The sequence below is a fragment of the Diadema setosum genome, chromosome 12 (assembly GCF_964275005.1).
Source record: "Diadema setosum chromosome 12, eeDiaSeto1, whole genome shotgun sequence".
Taxonomy (NCBI): Eukaryota; Metazoa; Echinodermata; class Echinoidea; order Diadematoida; family Diadematidae; genus Diadema; species Diadema setosum.
In genome coordinates this window covers 10,925,988-10,951,370 of record NC_092696.1, presented here as the reverse complement: position 1 = coordinate 10,951,370, position 25,383 = coordinate 10,925,988, and positions in this window count along the sequence as shown.

Sequence of the window (25,383 nt, the reverse complement as noted above, 5' to 3'; positions counted from 1 at the left end):
AATGAACATAAAAATATTGAGTATGATTCCATTACCTTCATTACTCCATAATGATTATTTTAAGGCATCATGCGACATCTATTTTCTTCAATGTCACGATCATATCAGCCAAAGGTGACCGAAGCGTTTACAAACAATGTATCACACACACACACACACACACACGCACACACACACACCATACACAAACTACAAACTACAAACTACATACACAAACAATATATATATATATATATATATGAAGAGTTTGTTTGCAAAAACCGATAAGTCCATATTTGCCAAATGGAGATATTTGCGATTAAAGGTCAAGAAAAATAAAGAGAATAATAAGAAAATTTTTGCTTCTTTTGACCATAACTTCAAAAATATACCTTTATATGTAGTGACCAATATATCATTTAAAAGGTATTATTTTGTACTTTATTACAGAGATCGTACTTCAAAATCTTCAAAAATGGACTATCGGTTTTTGCAAACAAACCCTTTATATATATATATATATATATATATATATATATATATATATATCATCATCATCATCATCAAGGTCAAGTAGTATACTAAAAGTTATATTTTGGCAAGGAAATTTTGGCCCTTTTTGAATAAAGTCGGATCTACCTTCTTCCCCCCCCCCCATGTATATTACACAATGTCCTTCGAAGCGATCATTATGCTGTATAAGCTTTGCCACTCCTTGACATCTTCCATCATGTTTATTAGGTGATACGCTATCAGCGTATCACCTATTGTGATTGTCAAAATCTCTCTTTATTTTTAGGTGATACGCTATCAGCGTATCACCTATTGTGATTGTCAAAATTTCTCTTCTTTTTTATTCTTCTTTCTTTCTGCCACATTTTGTGTCGTCAATATCTCAATAATGACATTACGGAATGACATGACATTTTCAGTCAACATGTCTCATGACAAAATCTAGCCACAATAAGGTTTTCATGACAGTAACATGTCTATGACGTCATCTAGGCGCCATTTTGTGATTTTCGGACCTTGTCACGTGATCGATCATAACTTCATAACTAGATGTCATTTCTGTATCATTTTCGGTGGACATGAAGTTCAGGTCACGCTCTATCTTACTTTTTAACGCTAGTTACACAGGTCATCATTACGCGCGCGTAAGCGCGCGTCAAAATTTTAAAAGGCTCAAAACGACTTCCCAATGGGAAATCTCGAAGTTTGAGACAATTTTAAGCGTTTCAAACATTTTCTCGCGTGCGCGTCCGTCCGCGCAATTTCGCGCGCAGAGCCCGTAAGCAACATGAAAATGCATTTTTTTTGACTGATTTGGATTCCTTATACTTGGAGTAACAATATCCATTGATTTCCGATCGATTTCGACCTATAACAAAGGAATGCACTGGCGTCAAAGTTGAAATTCCGCGTGCGCGTCTTTCTGCAAATATAGTGAAAAAACATGTCTTTGTTTATTTCGCCATAGCTATTTAAATCGTCCGTTGACCCTATATTTCTATTGCATATTACAAAAGTATATGAATTGTAAATAACATTCCAAGTATCAATATTGCCAGGAACACGCGATGACGTCATCATATCGTCATTTTAAATAAAAAAAGTGGAATTCATTTTTTTCAGGTACTCTTTCAGACATTCATTTGCTCGTATCTCTGTTGTTTAAGCTCAATATTATCCCAAATTCAGATATGTTGTACTTTGAACATTTGCCTCTCAAGTCCATGTGATGGTTTTGAAATATAATGACGTCATCATATTAGAAATTGTGATTAAAGGTAAAGACTCAAAATCAGACAAGTTTACGTGTTATGTCTATGGGAGGTGATTTTTTTTCAAACCATGCATTGACTTGACAACGTTTAAGCACCTTTACCTCATTTGATTTTGCTCCATTTCCTCTGAAACATACGTATGTTGTAGCTGAGACAATAAGCTTTAGTAATCGTGCATTTTATGTTTTCAAATCTCCTCATTAGGTTGATAATTTTGTAGTTTAAAACTGAAAATGAGAATGCAATCTGTACAGAACGATTCCCAATTTATCTTTGCAACTGTATATTGATCGAATCCACGCTGCCACTTGTGAGAAGTTGAATAGCGCCATCACAAGTCAACCAGTCACGACAGTATTATTATACATTTAAGTTTCGCAGTCGGTCTTCAGGACAGCCGTGTGGCGTAATCGCTTAGCGCGCTGGGTGTTCATAATGCCATACCGGAAGGAGAGAAGTTCGACTCCCGCAGGATTTTTCCCGTTTTTTCTTTTTCTTTTTTTTTCAGCAATTCAGCTTTACTCCGATGTCATTTATCATATTATTTTATCAAGTGTACATAACCCGTGAACACGGCTGCTCTATTTCCCTTGTTTTGTATTGGAGTTTGGACATTGGGTTTGCTTCATTAATTTTGTCACACTTAATGTTGTAAATTGCCCCTTGTTACAGTGTCCCGCTTGCCACCTTTCGTTTGCTCTTTCCTTTTCTCTTCATTGGCTCTTGTTATATTGTAACAGGATAGGTAGGAACATGTACGTTTAGATAACTGGCAGGAATGGGAGCTGAATTGATTAACTCTAGTCCAGGTGTATGGCGTCTCGCTCATCTCTTTGAAATTCCAGGTTGTTATTGTTTGACCCAATAACGAAGTTGTAGACAGGTTTTATGTTGCTATAGAGGTATCTTGTGCCACATAAATGGAAGGCATCACTGTTTAGTAGTAGTAATGAACCTTTTCATGTTGTAAATGATATAAAGATATGAATTTCACATCCAATCTTCGGGACAGCCGTGTGGCTTTATAGTCGCTTAGCGCGCTCCATGGTCATTATGCACTACCTTCGAGACCCGCAGGACGCTATTATTTTTTTCTCTCTCTCTTTCTTTGTTTTTCGTTTGGCAGTTCAGCTTCATTCCGATGTCATTACCCCACAACACACAGTCACTCAATTCCCCCCCTTTTTTTTTGTCGCAGGCTGGAGGTTGGATTTGCTTCATTTATCATACGTGTAATGTTGTAAATTGCCCTTGGTATACAGTGCCCCGCTTGCCACCTTTCGTTTTCTCTTTCCTTTTCTCTACGTTTGTTCATGTTACACTGCACAAGACAGGTCGGAAAATAATTTACATAACTAAACTGGAGCAGGAATGGCAACTGAATAGATTAACTCTAGGCCATGTGTATGGCGTCTCGCTCATCTCTTTGAAATTCCAGGTTGTTATTGTTTGACCCAAGAACGGAATTGTAGACAGGTTTTATGTTGCTATAGAGGTATCTTGTGCCACATGAGTAGAAGGCATCACTGTTTAGTAGTAGTAATGAACCTTTTCTTGTCCCTCCATGTCAATTATAGTGTGTTTAAAGGGGTTGTGTGTCTATCTGCCAAAGAAAAGGAAAACCTTATTTTCGCCATGGCTATTTCTCTATACGTAACCGTAGGTGATGAGTGTTGTTGGTATCTGAGCAGTGAACAACAGAGCATCAGGCTAAAATCCCCCTTAGTTATACGCACTAAGCGTTCAATTGATATATCTTTATTTATGTAGTCAATCACTGCTAATGGAGTTACAGAATTATGTTATGACACATTGCACTGAAAGTTTGTAAAGCAAAGTTTATGGACAAGGCAAGCAATTGTACATGAATAATACCATTGATTTCAGAGGGAAATTATGGTATACCTAAATGTAAGGGTATCATTTCTTTGGAATTGCTGAGACAATATCTTGGCACGAGGGCTTCCACTTCTAATAACTGATCCCTTTGAAGATGTGTAGGTCACGGGTGATCGTCATGATTCATCTTTCACGTAGAAGCTTCCGTTCCACACTCTTCGTTCGAGAAGACTTACCATCATACTTCAAATTGTGATTAAAGGTAAAGACTCAAAATCAGACAAGTTGACGTGTTATGTCTATGGGAGGTGATTTTTTTTTAACCATGCATTGACTTGACAACGTTTAAGCACCTTTATCTCAGCTGATTTTGCTCCATTTCCTCTGAAACTTATGTATGTGGTAGCTGAGACAATAAGCTGCAGTGATCATGCATTTTATTTTTTTCAAATCTCCTCGTCAGGTTGATAATTTTGCAGCTAAAAACTGAAAATGAGAATGGAATGTGGACCAAACGATTCCTGAATCATCTATCACATATAAGCTTACGTTCCTCATATTTCTCGTCAAGACGTTCATGGCCGAGAGGATAAAGGCGACGTCACAAGAGACGTGAGGTTGCACACGTACGGGTTCGAACCCCATAAGAGCACGAAACAAAATACGTATATCTTTTTTTTTTATGGAGTATTCACCTTCGTCCATGTAGAAAGCACGTTTTCATGTAAACGTACACACACACACAGGCACACACACACACACACACACACACACAATATCCCTTTGTTTTGTGTTGGAGACCACATTGCTTTGACTGGCAACTTGGACTTGAAATTACAAAGTGAAGATGACTCTTAAAAGACAGCATGGCCATGCTTGATTTTTTTTTAACAATATGAAGACCTATTGGTAAATATTCATTCACATATCCTTTCCAATCAACTTACTTGGACACGGTGACACCACACGAAATTTTCAATAGGTTGCATGACAGAAACAATTTCATCTGAATTATGTAGGACTGTATAAAGAATTGGACTTCACGAATATTTCTCAATATTACTTCAAGTCGCAACTTAACATTATTTTCGTTGTCGATCACTGAAAATGAGAATGGAATCTGGTCGAAACGATTCCCGATTTATCTTTGCAACTGTATATTGATCGAATCCTCGCGGCCACTCGTGGGAAGTTGAATAGCGCTATCAGTCACTTTACGTATATCGCCAAAAAACTGAATATCAATGTAAATTTGTGTTGTGTATAGCATACATAGATAGATTTAAGTTTCGAACAGGATCTTCGGATCTTCCGTGTGGCAGAATCGCTTAGCACGCTGCGTGTTTATAATGCCCGACCGGAAGGAGAGAAGTTAATCGAGTCCCGCAGGACTTTTTCCTTTTATTTCTTTTTTCTTTTTTTTCAGCAGTTCAGCTTCACACTGATGTCATGAACACAGCTACTCTATTTCCCTTGTTTTGTATTGGAGTTTGGAGGTTGGGTTTGCTTCATTAATTTTGTCACACGTAATGTTGTAAATTGCCCCTTGAAACAGTGCCCCGCTTGCCACCATTCGTTTTCTCTTTCCTTTTCTCTTCATTTGTTCTTGTTATACTGTGGCAGGATATTTAGGAACGTGTACGTTTACATAACTAACAGGAATGGGAACTGAATTAATTAACTCTAGTCCAGGTGCATGGCGTCTCGCTGATCTCTTTGGAATTCCAGGTTGTTATTGTTTGACCAAATAACGGAGTTAAAGACAGGCAGGGAAGGAAGTGACTTGATATTGCTTCATAATGAGGAATTTTGGGCAACACCTTTCCAAGCGTAGTGATTATGACGGGGTTCTCTGTCGTTTATTTTCGTCATGGCTGTTTCACTAGTTTAGCCATAGGTGACATATGTTGTTGGCATTTGGGAGAATAGAACAGATCAGTACCAAACTGGAATAGCCCTATAAGTAATGTGGTAAGCGTTCAATTTTTTTGCATTATCTTTCTTCTTCAAAGTCAGTCACTACTGATCGAAATACACAATAATATGACACGTTCCATTGGTAGTTTAGGAAAAGGGAGTTAATGCACGATGCAATGATAAATGTGCTACCATTGATTTTAGAGACGTCGTTGTGGTGTGGTACTGGTGATGGTAAGGGAACCATAGATTGCTTTTAAAGTAATGAGACAATCATTGGACCTTTGCATCAAGACCGTATTCCCATCTAGAATATAATGCATGTTCGTGCGGAGTTTTTTTTTTTTTTTTTTAATCCTGACGTGGACATTTTCTTTTCCTTGTTTTTAATTTAAGAATGTTATATCTTATCTAAATTTGTTTCTTTCCCCTAACATTTTTTTTTTGTTGGATATAAAGTTGGACGTTCCGTGACCGAGTAAAAGAGCAGCGATTTAGTTACAGTTTCAATGCATCTTGTTTACCATCTTCTCTGACATTAAATTGATTGTTTTTAAATTTGACATTGTCTGTCTATAAAGCAATTTGCCTGTTTATGCTCATAAAACACTGCTATAACAACTAATACATTTGCTTCACTTGTCACACGCAATGATGTGGATTGCAGTTGTGCATGCATTTTTTCTTTTGCCACCTCTCGTTTTTCTCTCCCCTTTTCCCTCATTTTGGTTTTGTTATACTGCAGATGGGAATGATTACAATGACATAACCCAACTTGAAGTAGGAATGAGAACTGAATAAATTAACTCTAGGCCAGGTGTATATAGCGTCTCGCTCATCTCTTTGAAATTTCAGGTTGTCATTGTTCGATCAACGGAGTTGAAGACAGGCTTTATGTTGCTATAGAGGTATCTCGCTCCACATGAATGGAATGCATACGCTGTTTAGTATTAGTAATGAACTTTTTCATGTCCATCCCTGCCAATAAAAGTGTGTTTGATGGGGTTTTGTGTCATTGTGCCTATGAGAAAGCAAAGTTTTATTTTCGCCATGGCTGTTTTTTTATGCGTAGCCGTGGGTGATGGGTGTTGTTGGCATCTGGCCAGTAAAGAACCGAGTATTATGCTATAATACCCCCCTCCCCCGGTTAGGTTCTAAGCGTTCAATACGGTGATATATCTTTCTTCTTTATTATGTCAATCACTGCTGATGGAATTACAGAATTATGTTATGACACGTTTCACTCAAAGCTTAAAAAACAAAGTATATGCACGATACAAGTAATGGTGCATGAGTCCTATAGGCCATTGATTTTAGATGAGAAATTATGACATGCCTATAGTAGGATTGTCATTGATTAGGAATTAATGAAACGATTAAGCACACCTTCCACTTCTAACTGTCCCCTATGAATGTGTGTCGATCATGTGAGATCGTCATAAATTATCATTCACGTATAAGCTTACGTTCGAAGTGTACTCTTAGTTGGAGGAGACCTATAGTTACATGGTTAAAGGCGATGTCTCTTTCGCTGGAGCCGTACGTTTGGCCCGTTTTTCTTTTGCCCTTTTCTCTTTAATTGAGATATCACTTTCGTCCAGGTATAAATCACATTCTCATGTAAACAGACTCACTTGCTCTATATCCCTTGTTTTGTATCGGAGGCTTCATTGGATTTACTGCTTGTAAATCTCACAGGCTTGTATAAAGCTGTAAGAGCTTTTTGAACTGATCACTATGATAGCAAGATTAGAGGGAGTCATATTGGTTATGTAAATAATGGTCAAAGGTCATATTTTAAAAGGCCACTGTTAAAGCCAGGATGGTTATAAACACTTAATTGTCATGTTTTATTTGTACGTGCCGAGGATCACTTGGATCCCGTTTACAGTGCGAGGTTCGGCCGCGGCTCGGCCGCGCCGAGACCGCCTTCATTTCGGTGTAAACGCGCAAAAGGCCAAATGCGGGGCCAAAATGGCCTCGCATTAGGCCACGCTAATGTGGTCTCGGCCGCGGCTGAGCCGCGGTCGCGCCCGGCCTTTTTCTCAGTGTAAACGCAAACTGGGCTAAATGCGCGGCCAATTTTATTGTGGCTTCCAAACACTCGCCTGTACTATTTCGCTATTCAGGATATTAACCACTTCAACGTCGAAAACTAGTATAGTTTAAGGTGGTTTTGTCCTGCAAAGGATTTTCTCCTTCGGCAAAGGCCTTTGCCCGAACGGCGACTTCGTCGCCACGGAATTCAGTTGCCAAAGGATCTGAAAACCAGACAATACCAAATTGCGTTTGTTTACAAGTAGAGCGCCACTTCGACAAAATATTGAAAGGTTTGAATCAAAAGCGCGGCCGAGCCCGGCAGTGTAAATGGACTAAATTGCGGGGCTCGGCCGCGCAATTGAGGTTGGCCGCGGCCGCGGCTCGGCCGCGGCTCGGCCCAGCCCCGCACCGTAAACAGGGTCTAAGTTTATCCACTGTACGTACTCAAAAAGTCCGTAAATTGACTTAGTCGTACACGCACAGAATTTCCACATAGTTTGTGTGACAGAAAAACAAATGTGATCTGAATAATAAATGTAGGCCCCCCAAAAAGTTCAACTAAGTATCTCATTATAACTTCAAGGTGCTATATTACATTCTTTTCTTTGTCGATTACGGATGACCGACATCTGATGACCCCAAGCGTATCACCTAACTCGTCTTCAGTGTGACGAGTTTCATATCTCGTTTTTTATTCTTCTTTCTTTCTGGACAATTTTGTGTCGTCAATATCTCAACAATGACATTACGAAACAACATGACATTTTCAGCCAACATGTCTCATGACAAAATCTAGCCACAATAAGGTTTTCATGACAGTAACATATCTATGACGTCATCTAGGCGCCATTTTGTGATTTTCGGACCTTGTCACATGATCGATCATAACTTCATAACTAGATGTCATTTCTGTATCATTTTCGGTGGACATGAAGTTCAGGTCACGCTCTATCTTACTTTTTAACGCTAGTTACACAGGTTATCATTACGCGCGCGTAAGCGCGCGTCAAAATTTTAAAAGACTCAAAACGACTTCCCAATGGGAAATCTCGAAGTTTCAGACAATTTTAAGCGTTTCAAACATTTTCTCGCGTGCGCGTCCGTCCGCGCAATTTCGCGCGCAGAGCCCGTAAGCAACACGAAAATGCATTTTTTTTTACTGATTTGGATTCCTGATACTTTGAGTAACAATATCCATTGATTTCCGATCGATTTCAACCTATAACAAAGGAATGCACTGGCGTCAAAGTTGAAATTCCGCGTGCGCGTCTTTCTGCAAATATAGTGAAAAAACATGTCTTTGTTTATTTCGCCATAGCTTTTTAAATCGTCCGTTGACCCTATATTTCTATTGCATATTACAAAAGTATATGAATTGTAAATAACATTCCAAGTATCAATATTGCCAGGAAAACGCGATGACGTCATCATATCGTCATTTTGAATAAAAAAAGTGGAATTGATTTTTTTGAGGTACTGTTTCTGACATTCATTTGCTCGTATCTCTGTTGTTGAAGCTCAATATTATCCCAAATTCAGATATGTTGTACTTTGAACATTTGCCTCTCAAGTCCATGTGATGGTTTTGAAATATGATGACGTCATCATACTAGAAATTGTGATTAAAGGTAAAGACTCAAAATCAGACAAGTTTACGTGTTATGTCTATGGGAGGTGATTTTTTTTTAAACCATGCACTGACTTGACAACGTTTAAGCACCTTTACCTCATCTGATTTTGCTCCATTTCCTCTGAAACATACGTATGTTGTAGCTGAGACAATAAGCTTTAGTAATCATGCATTTTATGTTTTCAAATCTCCTCATCAGGTTGATAATTGTGTAGTTTAAAACTGAAAATGAGAATGCAATCTGTACAGAACGATTCCCAATTTTTCTTTGCAACTGTATATTGATCGAATCCACGCTGCCACTTGTGAGAAGTTGAATAGCGCCATCACAAGTCAACATATTCAAGACAGTATTTAGATTTCAGTTTCGCACTCAATCTTCAGGACAGCCGTGTGGCATAATCGCTTAGCGCGCTGGGTGCTCATAACGCCTTACCGGAAGGTGAGAAGTTCGACTCCGGCAGGACTTTTTTTTCCGTTTTTTCTTTTTCTCTTTTTTTTTTTTTTTTTTTTTTGGCAGTTCAGCTTTACTCCGATGTCATTTTTCGTATTATTTCATCAAGTTTACGTAACTCGTGAACACGGCTGCTCTATTTCCCTTGTTTTGTATTGGAGTTTGGAGTTTGGGTTTGCTTCATTAATTTTGTCACACTCAATGTTGTAAATTGCCCCTTGTTACAGTGTCCCGCTTGCCACATTTGGTTTGCTCTTTCCTTTTCTCTTCATTGGTTATTGTTATACTGTAACAGGTTAGGTAGGAACATGTACGTTTAAATAACTTGCAGGAATGGGAGCTGAAATGAATAACTCTAGTCCAGGTGTATGGCGTCTCGCTCATCTCTTTGAAATTCCAGGTTGTTAATGTTTGAGCCAATAACGAAGTTGTAGACAGATTTTATGTTGCTATAGAGGTATCTTGTGCCACATGAGTGGAGGGCATCACTGTTTAGTAGTAGTAATGAACTTTTTCATGTAATAAATGGTATAAAGATATAAATTTCACACCCAATCTTCGGGACAGCCGTGTGGCTTTATAGTCGCTTAGCGCGCTGCATGGTCATTATGCACTACCTTAGGACGAGATGTTCGAGACCCGCAGGACGCTATCATTTTTTCTCTCTCTCTTTCTTTGTTTTTCTTTTGGCAGTTCAGCTTTATTCCGATCGGCGATGTCATTTATCGTATTATCTTATCAAGTATACTACCCCACGACACACAGTCACTCAAGTTCCCTTTTTTTTTTGTCGGAGGCTGGAGGTTGGATTTGCTTCATTTATCATACGTATTGTTTAAATTGCCCTTGGTGCAGTGCCCCGCTTGCCACCTTTCCTTTTCTCTACGTTTGTTCCTGTTACACTGTCACAAGACAGGTCGGAAAATAACTTACATAACTCAACTGGAGCAGGAATGGCAACTGAATGAATTAACTCTAGGCCAGGTGTATGGCGTCTCGCTCATCTCTTTGAAATTCCAGGTTGTTATTGTTTGACCCAATAACGGAGTTGTAGACAGGTTTTATGTTGCCATAGAGGTATCTTGTGCCACATGAGTAGAAGGCATCACTGTTTAGTAGTAGTAATGAACTTTTTCATGTCCCTCCATGTCAATTATAGTGTGTTTAAAGGGGTTGTGTGTCTATCTGCCAAAGAAAAGGAAAAACTTTTATTTTCGTCATGGCTGTTTCTCTATACGTAGCCGTAGGTGATGAGTGTTGTTGGTATCTGAGCAGTGAAGAACAGAGCATCAGGCTAAAATCCCCCTTAGTTATACGCGCTAAGCGTTCAATTTGATATAATCTTTATTTATGTAGTCAGTCACTGCTAATGGAGTCACAGAATTATGTTATGACACGTTTCACTGAAAGTTTGTAAAGCAAAGTTTATGGACAAGGCAAGCAATTGTACATGAATAATACCATTGATTTCAGAGGGAAATTATGCTTTGCCTAAATGTAAGGGTATCATTGCTTTGGAATTGCTGAGACTATATGCTTGGCACGAGGGCTTCCACTTCTAATAACTGATCCCTTTGAAGATGTGTCGGTCACTGGTGATCGTCATGATTCATCTTTCACGTAGAAGCTTACGTTCCACACTCTTAGTTCGAGAAGACTTACCATCATACTTCAAATTGTGATTAAAGGATTAAAGACTCAAAATCAGACAAGTTGACGTGTTATGTCTATGGGAGGTGATTTTTTTAAAACCATGCATTGACTTGACAACGTTTAAGCACCTTTTTCTCAGCTGATTTTGCTCCATTTCCTCTGTAACTTAAGTATGTGGTAACTGAGACAATAAGCTGCAGTAATCATGCATTTTATTTTTTTCAAATCTCCTCATCAGGTTGATAATTTTGCAGCTAAAAACTGAAAATGAGAATGGAATGTGGACCAAACGATTCTTGAATCATCTTTCACATATAAGCTCACGTTCCTCATATTTTCTCGTCAAGACGTACATGGCCGAGAGTATAAAGGCGACGTCACCAGAGACGTGAGGTTGCACACGTACGGGTTCGAACCCCATAAGAGCACGAAACAAAATACTTATATCTTTAACTTTTTTTCTATATCTTTTCACTCCGTTTGTTTTTGTTATACTGCAGATGGGAATGATAACATTAGCATAATCCAACTTCAAGTAGGAATGAAAATTGAATTAATTAACTCTAGGCCAGGTGTATAGCGTCTCGCTCATCTCTTTGAAATTTTAGGTTGTCATTGTTCGACCAACGGAGTTGTAGACAGGCTTTATGTTGCTATAGGGTATCTCGCGCCATATGAGTGGAATGCATATGCTGCTTAGTATTAGTAATGAACTTTTTCTTGTCACTCCCTGCCAATATTATAGTGTGTTTGAAGGGGTTGTGTGTCGTTCTGCCAAAGAAAAGGCAAAACTTTTATTTTCAGCATGGCTGTTTCTCTATACGTAGCCGTAGGTGATGAATGCTGTTGGCATCTGGGCAGTGAAGAACAGAATATCAGGCTAAAAGCTCCCTGGGTTATACGTGCTAAACGTTCAATTTGATATATCTTTCTTTACGTAGTCAATCACTGCAAACGGAGTTGCAGAATAATTTTTTGAATCGTCTCACTGAAAGTTTGTAAAGCAAAATTTATGGAATATGAAGCAATGGTGCATGATTAATACCATTGATTTCAGAGGCGATATTATGATATGCCTCAGGGGCTAATCCAGGTAAGACCGCAACCGGCGCACGCCCCCCCCCCCCCTTTATTTTTTGTTGAAACAAAAGAAATGAAAAGGAAAAAATGGGGGAGGGGTGCGTGCGCCCCCCTTTCATTTTGTAAACGCGCCCCCTCTTTACGGAATTCCTGGATCCGCCCCTGTGCCTAAATGTAAGGGTGACATTGCTTTCGAATTGCTGAGACAATGTGCTTGGCACTCCTTCCACTTCTAATTATCCCTTTTGAAGATGTGTCGGTCACGGTTGATCGTCATGATTCATCATTTACGTAGAAGCGTGCGTTCCACAATCTTGGTTCGAGGAGACTTACCGTTTAGTTACGTGGTTAGAAGCGATGTCTCTTTCTTTATTTTGATAGAGGTAATACCGCTTTCGTCAAGGTACAATTCACATTGTCATGTAAACAAACACACACTCTACTTATTTTTGTTTTGTATTGGACGCTTCATCGCTTTTACTGCTGGAAAATTTCACAGGCTTGTCGTTGTAAGGGCTTTCATTATATTTCTTTTTTCTTAGGCAGTTCAGCTTCACTCCGATGTCATTTATTTTACTATTTCATCAAGTATACACACCCCACCAACATAAACACGCAATTTCCCTTGTTTTGTATCAGAGGTTAGAGTGTTTCTATTGCTCATGGGAATTTTTGGCTATCGCCAAATAATAATTCATTTAGCTGAACATAGATACTCAAGCAGCAGAGCCCTTAAAATGGGTCAGTAAGTAGTTACAATATGTATAGCACCATATTTCGTCCCAACCTCATTGTCATGTAAAGACACACATACTGTACTGTAATATGATGTAACAGGATAGGTAGGAATGAGGACGTTTACATAACTAGCAGGAATCGGTACTGAATTGTTGAACTCTATAGTTCAGGTGTATGGCGTCTCGCTCATGTCTTTGAAATTCCAAGTTGTTATTGTTTGACATAATAACGGAGTTGTAGACAGGTAGGAAAGGAATGGGCTTTAGGTTATGGCTTCAGTACGAGGTATTTCGTGCTACAAGTACAATATACCAAGTTTGGTGCTTATGACGGGGTTCTATGTCCTTTGTTTTCGTCATGGCTCTTTCATTAGTATCCGTAGGTGATAATTATGTATTGTTGGCATCTGGGGCAGTAGAACAGATCAGCATCAAACTGGAATCACCCTGAGTAATGAGGTAAGCATTCAATTTGATACATTATAATTTCTTCTTTAAAGTCAATCACTATTGATCGAAATACACAATATTATGATATGGCACGTTCGACTGGTAGTTTAGGAAAACGGAAGTCAATGCACCATGAAATCACATGTGCATGAGCGCTGCCATTGATTTCAGAGACGTCATTGTTGCGTGGTAATGGTGGTGGTGGTAAAGGAATCATTGCTTTTAAATCAATGAGACAATCATCAATACCATGCGTGTTCTTGCGGACACGTTTGTTATCCCGATGCGAACATTTTTCCTTTTTCTTTTCCTTTTATCGAAAAATGGTTATATCTAAAGTTGTTTCTTTCCCTTAACATGTGTGTGTGTGTGTGTGTGTGTGTGTCTGTGTGTGTTGTGCGTGTGTTTGTGTGGCTGTTCCTAGGCAGAGTGGTAGACCAGCGATTTACGCTACGGTTTACTGCATTTTTAATTGTAAGTTAGTTTCTTCTCTGACATTAAGTTGATGGTTTTTAAATTAGACATTGCCTATTTGTCAGTCTATGCTTAAGACTATGCTATGACATCTGAAACATTTCCTTCACTTGTATCATGCAAGGATATAAATTGCAGTTGCGCAGTTTTGCTCTTCCCACTTCTTTTTTCCCTTTCCTCTACTTTTGTTTAAGTTATACTGCAGATGTGAATGTTTCTACTAACATAATCCAACTTGAGTATTTGGAATGAAAACTGAATTAATTAACTCTAGGCCAGGTGTATAGCGTCTCGCTCATCTCTTTGAAATTTCAGGTTGTTATTGCTCGTCTATCGGAGTTGTAGACTGGCTATCTGTTGCTGTATTAGAGGCATCTCGTGCCACATGAGTGGAAGGTATACACTGTTTAGTATTAGTTAAGAGCTCTTTCATGACACACACAGCCAAGTACAATGTGTTTGAAGGGGTTGTGTGTCATTCTGCCTATAAAAAAGCAAATCTTTATTTTCACCATGGCTGCTTCTCTATTCGTAGCCATGGGTGATGGGTGTTGTTGGCATCTTGGCAGTAAAGAATCGAGTATAATGCTATAATCCCCCTGGTTAGGTTCTAGGCGTTCAATTTGATATATCTTTCTTCTTTACTATGTTAATCACTGCTGATGGTATTACAGAATTATGTTACGACACGTTTTACTCATAGCTTACAAAGCAAAGTTTATGCACTATACAAGTAATGGTGCATGAGTCCTATACCGTTGATTTTAGATGCGAAATTATGGTATGCCTGTCTGTAGGGGTGTCATTGATTAGGAATTAATGAGACGATTAAGCACTCCTTCCACTTCTAATTGTCCCCTTTGAATGTGTGTCTATCACGTGGGATCGTCAAATAAATTATCATTAACGTATGAGCTTACGTTCACTACTCTTGGTTGGAGGAGACCTACAGTTACATGGTTAAAGACGCCGTCTCTTTCGCAGGAGCCGTACGTTTTGGCACGTGAAATTTTAGAATAACCTTATAGGATGATAAGCAAGAATAGTTGAAGAGTTTGTTTGCAAAAACCGATAAGACCATATTTGCCAAATGGAGATATTTGCGATTAAAGGTAAAGAAAAATAAGGAGGATAATAAAGTTTTTACTTCTTCTGACCATTACTTCAAAAATGTACCTTTACTATGTAGTGACCAATATATCATTTAAAAGGTATTATTTTGTACTCTATTACAGAGACCGTACTTCAAAGTCGTCAAAAATAGACTTATCGTTTTTTTTTTTCAGTTTTTCTTTTGCCCTTATTTCTTCAATTGAGGTAATGCCATTTGATATTCGTCCAGGTATAAATCACATTCTCATGTAAACAGACACACTTGCTCTATATGCCTTTGTTTTGTATGGGAGGCTTCAATGCTTGTACTGCTGGTAAATCTCACAGGCTTGTATATAGCTGTAAGAGCTCTCTGAACTGACCAATTATGTTAACAAGATTAGAGGGAATCATATTGGTTATGTGAATAAGTGTCAAAGGTGATGTTTTAAAAGGCCAATGTTAATACCAAGATGATTATTAAAACACTCGTCATGTTTAATTTGTTCGTGTCGAGGATCACTGGGTGAATACACTGTAGCCCTATGTACTCAAAAGCCTGTAAATCGACTTCGTCGCACACGCACAGAATTTCCACTTAGTTTGTGTGACAGAAAAAAAAATGATCTGAATAATGTAGGTCCAAAAAAAGTTCAACTAAATATCTCAATATAACTTCAAGGTGCTATATCACATTCTTTTCTTTGTCGATCACAGATGACCGACATCTGATGACCCCAGCGTATCACCTAACTCGTCCTCACGGTGACGAGTTTCATATCTCGTTTATTTTGACTTTGATGTTATTGCAATCGTGGTTGCTCTGTGAAGTATGCTGATTAATTTCTGCTTGCAATTAACTAATAATTCATCAGTGCATGATAGCCGTGTCTTGTCCTTCCTATAGTACGGTCGGTCTCTACACCATTTGCGGATATCCGATCACCTGTAACACTCTAACGCTGCACCTTACTGATATCAAGTTTGGATAAGATACTCAGTAAATATCTTCGGAGTTGTCAGAATTTTAAGTTTTTGCGCGTGTTTCAAAGTTCTGGCGACTATCCAATATCTTTAAAACGTTGCGCAATTGCCTTTATGATAATTAATATCCTTGATATTATTGACATCATTGTTGTAAGTATTGTTATTATTATTATCATTAGTAGTAGTAGTAGTAGTAGTAGCAGCAGCAGTAGTCATAAGAAATAATATGATATAGGCAAACTCGATCGAAAGTCCAAAATCTAATTTTCTGAAGTATGCTGATTCTATGTCTGATTGGAATCATTGGTGCATGATGGTCGTGTCCATGAAAAATATATAGATGAATTGATAACAACACTCCTGTGTCCACTTCGCTACAATGGCTATCAATAGCCCGCCAGTATTTGCCTTCACGTACTCTTATTTTGACTACAGTGTATTGCAACTCACTTTTGTTTTGATTTTTTCCCGTATGCTGATTCTACCTCTGTTTGCAATTACTTTATAAAACGCACCGATGCATGTTTGCCGTTTCCATGTCACGTTGTTAGTATAATAGGTAAAGTAATAACAACACTCCAAGTCCACTTCGACACATTGCTCAACAATAGCCCGCAAGCTCTAACAAAGTACTAAATACACAGGCACACACACCACATTAAACCACATTACTATAATTAATCAATTGGATTCCACTGCAACTATTATTTTTGTCCTCTCTACCCTGCTTGTTAAACGACCTTGGGCGTGGCTTGTCTTTCCAGATGCATCTTTTACGAGTATGTATAATTATCCAGATTTGAACCCAACGAATATCTCCTGCGATAGCCTTTGGCTGCTGGTTTTTCAAGTTCCGGCGACAAGACTGAATCTTAGCTATCCTCGGTCATCAGGTGCATGATATGACAAAGGCAACTTAAGGACTGAAAGCCAAAATGGTAAGTAAAATGCATATTAAATGGTATGCATGTTTATGCCTCCGCCTGAAGGGTGCCGGAGCAGGGACGGATCCAGAAATTCCGTCAAGGGGAGGCGTCTTCGCAAAATTATAGGAGGGGAGGGGTGCACACACCCTCCCCTATTTTTTCTCATTTCTTTTGTTTTAGCTAAAAATGAAGAGGGGCGGGCGCCCTCTCGATCCACCACTGTCGGAAGATGGATGAAGCAAATTTTTGCAAGACTTGGTCCAAGGGTGACGTTTGATGGGGCAATTTATCGAGTATTTTTTGAGTTAAATCGGCAAGAGGTCAATGATCAAAAGGTCAAGGTCAAAGGCTCAAAATTTCACTATTTTCCACACATCTATGCAAAGCCTTTTGGTACTTTCTCGAAAAGTATTGTATACGTGTACTACTAAATAAAAGTTCTCCAGAGAGAAATTCAGGTCATCAGGTCGAATGGCAAACGTCAGGTGAAAATGCTAAAATTTATTTTTCCTTCATATCTCGCAAATGGTTCAAGGTATCTTCAATTTGGTACTGATAGACAGGAATTTTCAAGGTAACGTAGGGACCAAGGGTCAAAGGTCAAATGTCAAGGTAAAGTCCTTAAAATCGTCCCTCGTGACTATGTAATGCTTGGAGGATTTTTCTTAAAACTTTATGAATACATGTATTACCTATAATGGGAATTCTCTGGGAAACTTTATGCGTAAATATCAAAGGTCAAAATGTCAAAGTTCAAGTGAAAGTTCTAAATGTCGTTTTTTCCTCCATATCCTGAAAGTGACTCAACATATCATGAAGCGTAGTAGATATCTATGCATGACCGTGACTCTCTTTGGAATTGTAGTGTCATAGGACCAAAGGCCAAGGGACAAAGGCCAGGCTAAAACTGCATTTTTTTTTTTATTACTGAAATTCCACTTTCTCTTCATACCTTTTCAATGCATAAACTAATAAAAGGGTCAAGAATCAAGGAAAAATATTCAAGTACCCCAAAGGCATGTACCTATACTTACGCCCTTAAACAATATACCAACCCTAGTTAGGCAGGTGAACAATTATCACATTTGTGACAAACCTGTCATTTCATTATGTCATGTTATGTAAAACTGTCATCACACATACGTGTCAAGACATTTTACTGTAGACCTATTACGAGAACCACGCATTATGGCGAAGGCACACCTGTCGCCATAGCGACATTTCTAGTCTATTTCTACAAAATATTTAAAGAAGGAGACTATCATGTGTGCGCAACTTCAGTGTAACTCTTTGGTAATTGATATATTATACAATTAACACCTTTGTTATCGTAATATCTTTTCTGTACGTAAGACTTTCATGGAAATGAAATAAGCTATATCCTAGGTCCTTGCTGTGATAGTCATATTTTGATGCACCATTGACAGGGAATGCATTACATTCATCTCAAAAAGAACTTAATGTAAATGTCTTTGTAATCGCATGTACCTTGTCAAAGACATTAAAGCACAGGAAAAAGGAACGTCAGCTATTTCTAAAAAAGTAAAGACAGATTTAGAGGGTGTACCCGCAAAGTTCCCTTCATTCAAGGGCATTCCTTCTAGTTACCTCCGAAAGTCTTGAGAAAGAGTCGTAAAAGATTGTAAAAGAGTGACTATTGAGAACGAGTAGTAATATTTAGTGTTCGATTTCGATCTTCATCTGGTGATCTTTATCTGGAACAGTAAGATAGTCTATTTAGGTTATTGCCATCATCACTGTTATTCTTTTCGTCGGGATTACCCTAGATTTTTTAGTTCTTGATTTGTTTATTGGATAAGAGATGCATCGGATTACAAGAACTTCTCTTTCCACAGACCAAGCCGCAGCTTTATCCGTGTCATCTCGGTTCGTCGAAGACGATCATACATGCAACACTACTGATGTTTACAGGCAAGGGAATAATTCTATTCATCCTGAATAATCTGCATACACCGTGTTCAAACTCTTTTTTCTTGTGTCTTCTCGTAATTGTCATTAAATGCATATTTTGCGGAGGGGAAAAAAAAAACATAAATTGAGAGCGATTTCATGGTGATCCATGAAAAAAGATAATAACGTTTCCTTCTGGTGCCCAACACCTTCAAAAAGTAGTAGTGGTTATGTTAATGATATCAATAATCAGTAAACTACTACTCATTCTTGCATTACCAGGATACCTCGAGTAGGCCCTTCGTAAAATGTTTCTTACAGTATCAAAATTTGAAGGGAGTTGATTGAGGAAAGGTTGGCCACATTTCATTCATCTCCATTCCTTGACAAGGGGGCTGCATTTTATAATGAAACGACACGTACACCGAATTACATTAATATACACTAGTATTTCTCAGAGCAAATGTATTGATTATTATGTATTCCACTCCACGCATATAGGTATTATGAAGATGCTACAACGCATTCAACGGCCAATCTATTTACTTTCACTATCCTTTACCCCGATGTTTCTAACGGCATTCATTTGAAAGTAGATGAATCACATATTTCTGCAAAGGTTTTCTTCTCATTGCTCAGTTCTGTAAATCCATTTAGTTTATTTGGGTTTATTATGTGCGAGTAAGAGTTGTACTTAGAACATTCGAATGTTTAGTGACAAATTCATTCAACACGTTTATTGCAACGTTGCCTTTAATTTTCAATAGCGCATAAAAAACAACCCAGAACTGTGGACTGAATTTCTTATTGCAGTCTAATCTCATACTAACTGTCTCTCGATTTCTCTGAAGCTTATTTATCCTTAGTGGTTCACACTCTGCTAAACCTTATCATCCTTGTGACCACTGACATCAGGCATGATTTTGGGAAACTCATCGGCCACTGCACGGCCTCGCCAGGAGAAACCAGTCCCGATATCAGACGTCCTGGATTTCGGCATCAAGAACCCTTGTCGGGATGTGATTGGACAGAAAAGAGAGATCATAGAAACCTTTCCATACGAGATTACTCTACCCGTAAAACTTCCCGTTATGCATCGACATACCGCATGTTTTCCTAAAGATTTCGATGGTAAGTGAAAAAAAAGAAAGAACATTAACATGTCGTTGCCTAGTATGTCTTCGAGGGATTGGGTAATATCAGTAAATGATGCACTTTAAAATTGTGTAAAAGTGCATTGACATATCTTTTTAATTCAGTTTATTTTGGGCACACAAAAAGTCTCATATTATGCAAATACCCCCCCCCCAAAAAAAAAAAAAATAATAATAAATCACAATTAACGTCTCTCCTGTGTAGCAGTATTGTTCCCTTAAATTATTGGGTTAACTAGACATTACTTGCGGTCATCAAGTGTAGGTTTTCTTATTCTTTTATTGGTTGAGACAGCGACCAAGAGCAACCATTATTGAAGCATTTTGTTTTTTTTTTCAATATTGATATTCGCGTCAGAATTTAGTAAATCTTGATCTTTCCACACCTGGCCTACCACAATATCAATTGGCATTAAAATCGCAGAATCGCATTCTACTCATCAGTTTTAGATAGTTTATGTCCTGAAAATATTTGGTATTACCAAAGCCCAGGATGTTTGTTTTATGTATTTGTTTGAGAAATAATATGCTGCCACGCTCTTTATACTCTGATTTCCATCCAACAAAAAACAAACAAACAAACAAACAAACAAAAAATGAAATGAAACAAAACACAACACACACACACACACACACACAAATGATGTAAATACATGCTGTACAAGCCAGGCAAAAGATTAAAATGTACCCATATTTCAGGACTGTAAGGTATTTCGGCCCTAAGATGTGGAATTTGTGCTTCTATGTCCTCATTCAAAAGAAAACTTCAAGAGTTCATTGTTATTGTTTATGTTTTATAGAAGTGCCCTCCTGCAAAAAACACATTTTTTTTTTTAATGGCACTATAATTATTATTATTTGTTGTTTTGATTTCGTTTCGATGTGCTTTCTTTTATTTTGTTTTTTTTTTCTGTTTCTTATTGTTTTGTCTTGGTGTTGATTATAATCGTTATTTTTCACCAGTCAATGTCCTTTGCCTCTTTTTTCCACACTCTGATATGTATGTAGGCCTTTTTCATAAGGTTGCCATGCTATTTTTGTGCTTTTCTTTCTCTTTTAAATCGACCTTTTCAAGTTGTAGAAATAAAAGAAATGACGTATGAAATGAAATGAAGTACCCGAATGAGAACCTAAGTCTTCGAAGGGCAAGAAGTGAAGGAAAACTACAAGAGAAGAAGAATTGAAGCACTAAATCAGTATATTGTTTGCGAAGACTTTCAGGGCTCTTTGAACCTTTCATCAATTGTGTGTATTAAAGATTGCTCTTAGAAAAATTAAACATTCGAAGACAGATTTTTGCGGATCATCTTATTATCTAAAATCAAAATTTTCCCGCTGCTTCCCAGAAAATGTTCATCGCCACCAACAACGGGCATATTCTGACAGCAGAACTTGACACGCTCAAATTTACGGTGTTTTGGACTTTGGTGGAAATTCCGCAAGACGTAGCGTATGACATGAAGGCGAGGAAGCTGTATTGGTCCACCTACGAGTCGGGCGTTTGGCGCTCCGATCTTCTGCACAAGGTTCCGGAACAAGTTACCACTACTGGCAGTAAGCAGATTACCACCCTGTATCCGCTCAAATGCATACACATACAAACGGAAAGAACGTTCCTGAAAATGAGTCTTTTTTCTTTTGCAGAATAACGAACCTTTTTATAAACGACCTGTAGCTGTAATTGTAATTGTAGCTGGATGATGGATGAACATTTTTTGGGGGTATTCTTTCTATTTTTTCCTTGTGGACATGGGAAAAGGAACTGTATTTGATTTGTACCATTTTATCTCATTGAAGAAAAAATTTTTTCATTATTTTCAAATATTAGAAATATTTTGAAAATCATTTTGCATAGAGTGAAAAAAAATGGTATCTCCATTTAAAAGAACATGACACATATGTTGAAATAATAATGATTTTATTATAATTATATGATTTCTGCTTACCCTCTTTACTTCTAGTCCCCCAAGCAATTGCTATAGCGCAGTTACCAAGGGCACTTTACGTGATGTATGACAAAAAGCTCACCAACATGTCAATTGACCCGGACGGGGAGGAGACGGACGTAGTTGACATCTCGTATGGTGGCCTTGCATTCGTACTTTACAACGGGTGAGATATGGTTACCATAAAAAAAAAAATAACTCTATGTTACCACTAATGAACAACTAAGAATATTCCCATCTAACGAACAAGTCCAAAGGACTGTCCAAATTTCACATCATGTTGCAAATAATTCGACTATTCTAAATTAATATATGGATTAATGTAGTCATTTAACCGGGAAATCAATACTCTGAGAATACAGTAGACACTCTCAGATTTCAGAAACGTAGCAATATAAGTCCATCACAATACGACTTAATTAAAAAGTTCACATGCTTAGAATTTTCTTTCCTTTTCTTTTGGTCTGTCTTTTTTCACCCCTATGCATGCAATATTACGGCGAAACTGCAATGTCAGTATGTTCGTTTATAGTGAATTGTTCTAACTTTTGAAAACACTCTCATTCCTCTTCCCAATCACTATAAATTTTGAAACTCTGTACAAAGTGATATCGATTTAAGATGTTTGTTATGTCAGAAAATCACCGGGAGGTCTCCTTTAATGCAGTTTAAGCAGAAGAATGTGGCATCGCATACATATTCAATAATGATCTTAACTTACATATTGCGGATCATTTGACGACGCCGTTCTTGTCCAAAATTTAAGTTTTGAATGCTACGCATGCTAAATCTGTCATTTGCTATCATACATTGACTGTTTACTTCGGTGTACTTGGCTGAGTAATGGCTATTCCGTAAAAGGGACGCTACTTCAGTTTGGGTATTGACGTATAAAAGAAAGTAGGAGCTATTACCACTCTGCATAGACAGATATTATCAAATGTGTTATATGGTCTGCAGGAGTGCGTGACATGCATGTGAGCATGAAAAAAAATGGTAAGCGTCACGTTATTTGAAAATAAATGCATGAAGAATATGCCATATGCACACAAGAACAAAAAAGTGTGGAAAATGCTCCTTAATTGCTGCCATCTTTCAATCAGATCATACACAGGTTGAATACACACCCTACCTGCAAACACACACAAAACACACACACACACACACAAATGTATCATTCTTGCTTATTATTACCTTTATACGGTATAGTGCATGCTATTTCTCCTCTTCCTCTTTCTCATTCTCTTCTCTTGTTGCGTGTGTGTGTGTGTGTGTGTGTGTGTGAGTGCTGTGTCGAGTTTCTCTCGTGGAACCTACTCCTACAAGCATCTGCTTCTATGTAGGTTCCCTCCACACAAAATTTTAATTATCCGGTATGAATGTACCCTTGAGAATAATTTCAATTGATTTTGTACTATGTGAGTGATTTTGTATAATACCGAACTTATGATTTTATGTGTCACTTACAACAACATAATTCCACGTTGCTTTTTTGATAGTAATGTCTACTTCACGAGAGGTTTTGGAGAGGGCATATACTGTAAAAGTCTCCAAGACGGAGGTGATTGTGGAACATTCAGCACGGATAAGTTCAACCATATATTCGGCTTGACTGTAGACACAAATTGTGAGTAAGATATAAAACTGATTATATTTGTCATGTTGATATAAACAGAAATTACCCATTAATATATACATATTAACTATAATTATTACTTTTTTCTTTAATTGGGATACACAAATAATAGAAACGTACTTTTTAACGTACTTTTGCAACAAATACTGCACTAAATACGCTGTAGTCATAAAGGCCACAGTAGGTGATTATAATTCTAAACCCAAGCTCCGCCTTTTGAGAAATAACTGATAAAAATGATAATAATAATGGTTATGCTTAAAAGTAATAATTATAACCATAATGATAATGGTTAAAATAATAATATTTATAATACTACTACTATTACCACTACTCCTGATAATCATAATAACAATCTGAAACTGGTAAACAGGAGCAACCCTAATCGGTAAGAGATTTTTCCTTTTTTTGTCAATTGTCTGGATTAAGGCGTTTTCCCATCGATATTATATATCAAACATTTTTTTTTTTTCATAGCGCAGCTTACCTATTATGCATGGTACTAAGATAATGCTCACATGGACGTGGCTATGCTAACGTTCCTGGACATAATCCTGACAATAATAATAGTAAAATAACTAAATAATAATAGTTATAATTGTCATTATCATTATTAATGTTATTATTTAATTACGAAAGAAATATGGCTGTTGGGTGCCGAATGTTAGAGGCGGTTTCCGATTTTGGTTCTGAATCTCAATTTGGCTAAATTCTTGCATCATTTAGAAGGCTTTCAGATATTCAAGATGGCAACGATTTTGGCCGCCAGAAACTGATACTTCTTGTTATTTCCTCATAAACTGGGAAAACTGAAAATAGAAAATATGATTTTATTTTATTTTAAGGATGCTTAATATGACATGGCTGATTATAGCTTTTGCGTCCCTTTGCGTTTGGAGATATTGAAGATGAAAAAAAAAAAAAAATCTCACACATCTCCTTATAAACTGTTAAATGATACCAGATTTGACACTAGTACTTCCTATTTCGAGGATGCCGGATCCGAATGTGGGTGCTGCAACTATTACACTCCTGTTGGTTTTGAGGAAAAAAGATAGGAATGAAATTTTATTCCCTCAATAATGATACAAATTTTAAGACAAATTGATGGACTTGTCGTACGTCGAAGGATGCTGAATATGGATCTGGTTGAACCCTTCGAATCTCGAGGGTTTAACGTTATCCAAGATGACAGCTAAAATTTGAAATGCGCTAAAGTATAAACGTTCTAATATTATGAATAAATCATAGTTCAATTCAATTTCATTGAATTTCCAAATTAATGTTTGCTATATGTTTCAACCATACGAAATTTGATATGCGGGTTGTTGAGCATGTACACAGCGAGGAATAACATGTTCATGTCTATATGGTCAGTACAATACAAACATACAATCGTGTTATTTCATGCACTCTACCAAATAAAAAAAAAACAAACAAACCAAAAAACGTGGAGGTCAAAAGTCTGTGCTTGTATTATACATGTACCTCAATGGGAGGGTGGAAAGAGAGGTTCCTATTGGTATCGCGTCTATTAGTCTGACCAGCTTAGTCTAAGCTCAAAAGGGTTCACATACAATTGTCGGTTACTACGTAATAGGCGGTCTAATTTATAGAAATTTACACGAAGAGGAAAATGTGAAAGTTTGTACCCTTCAATGTGTTTTGTGGCAAAAACCGATAAGTCCACT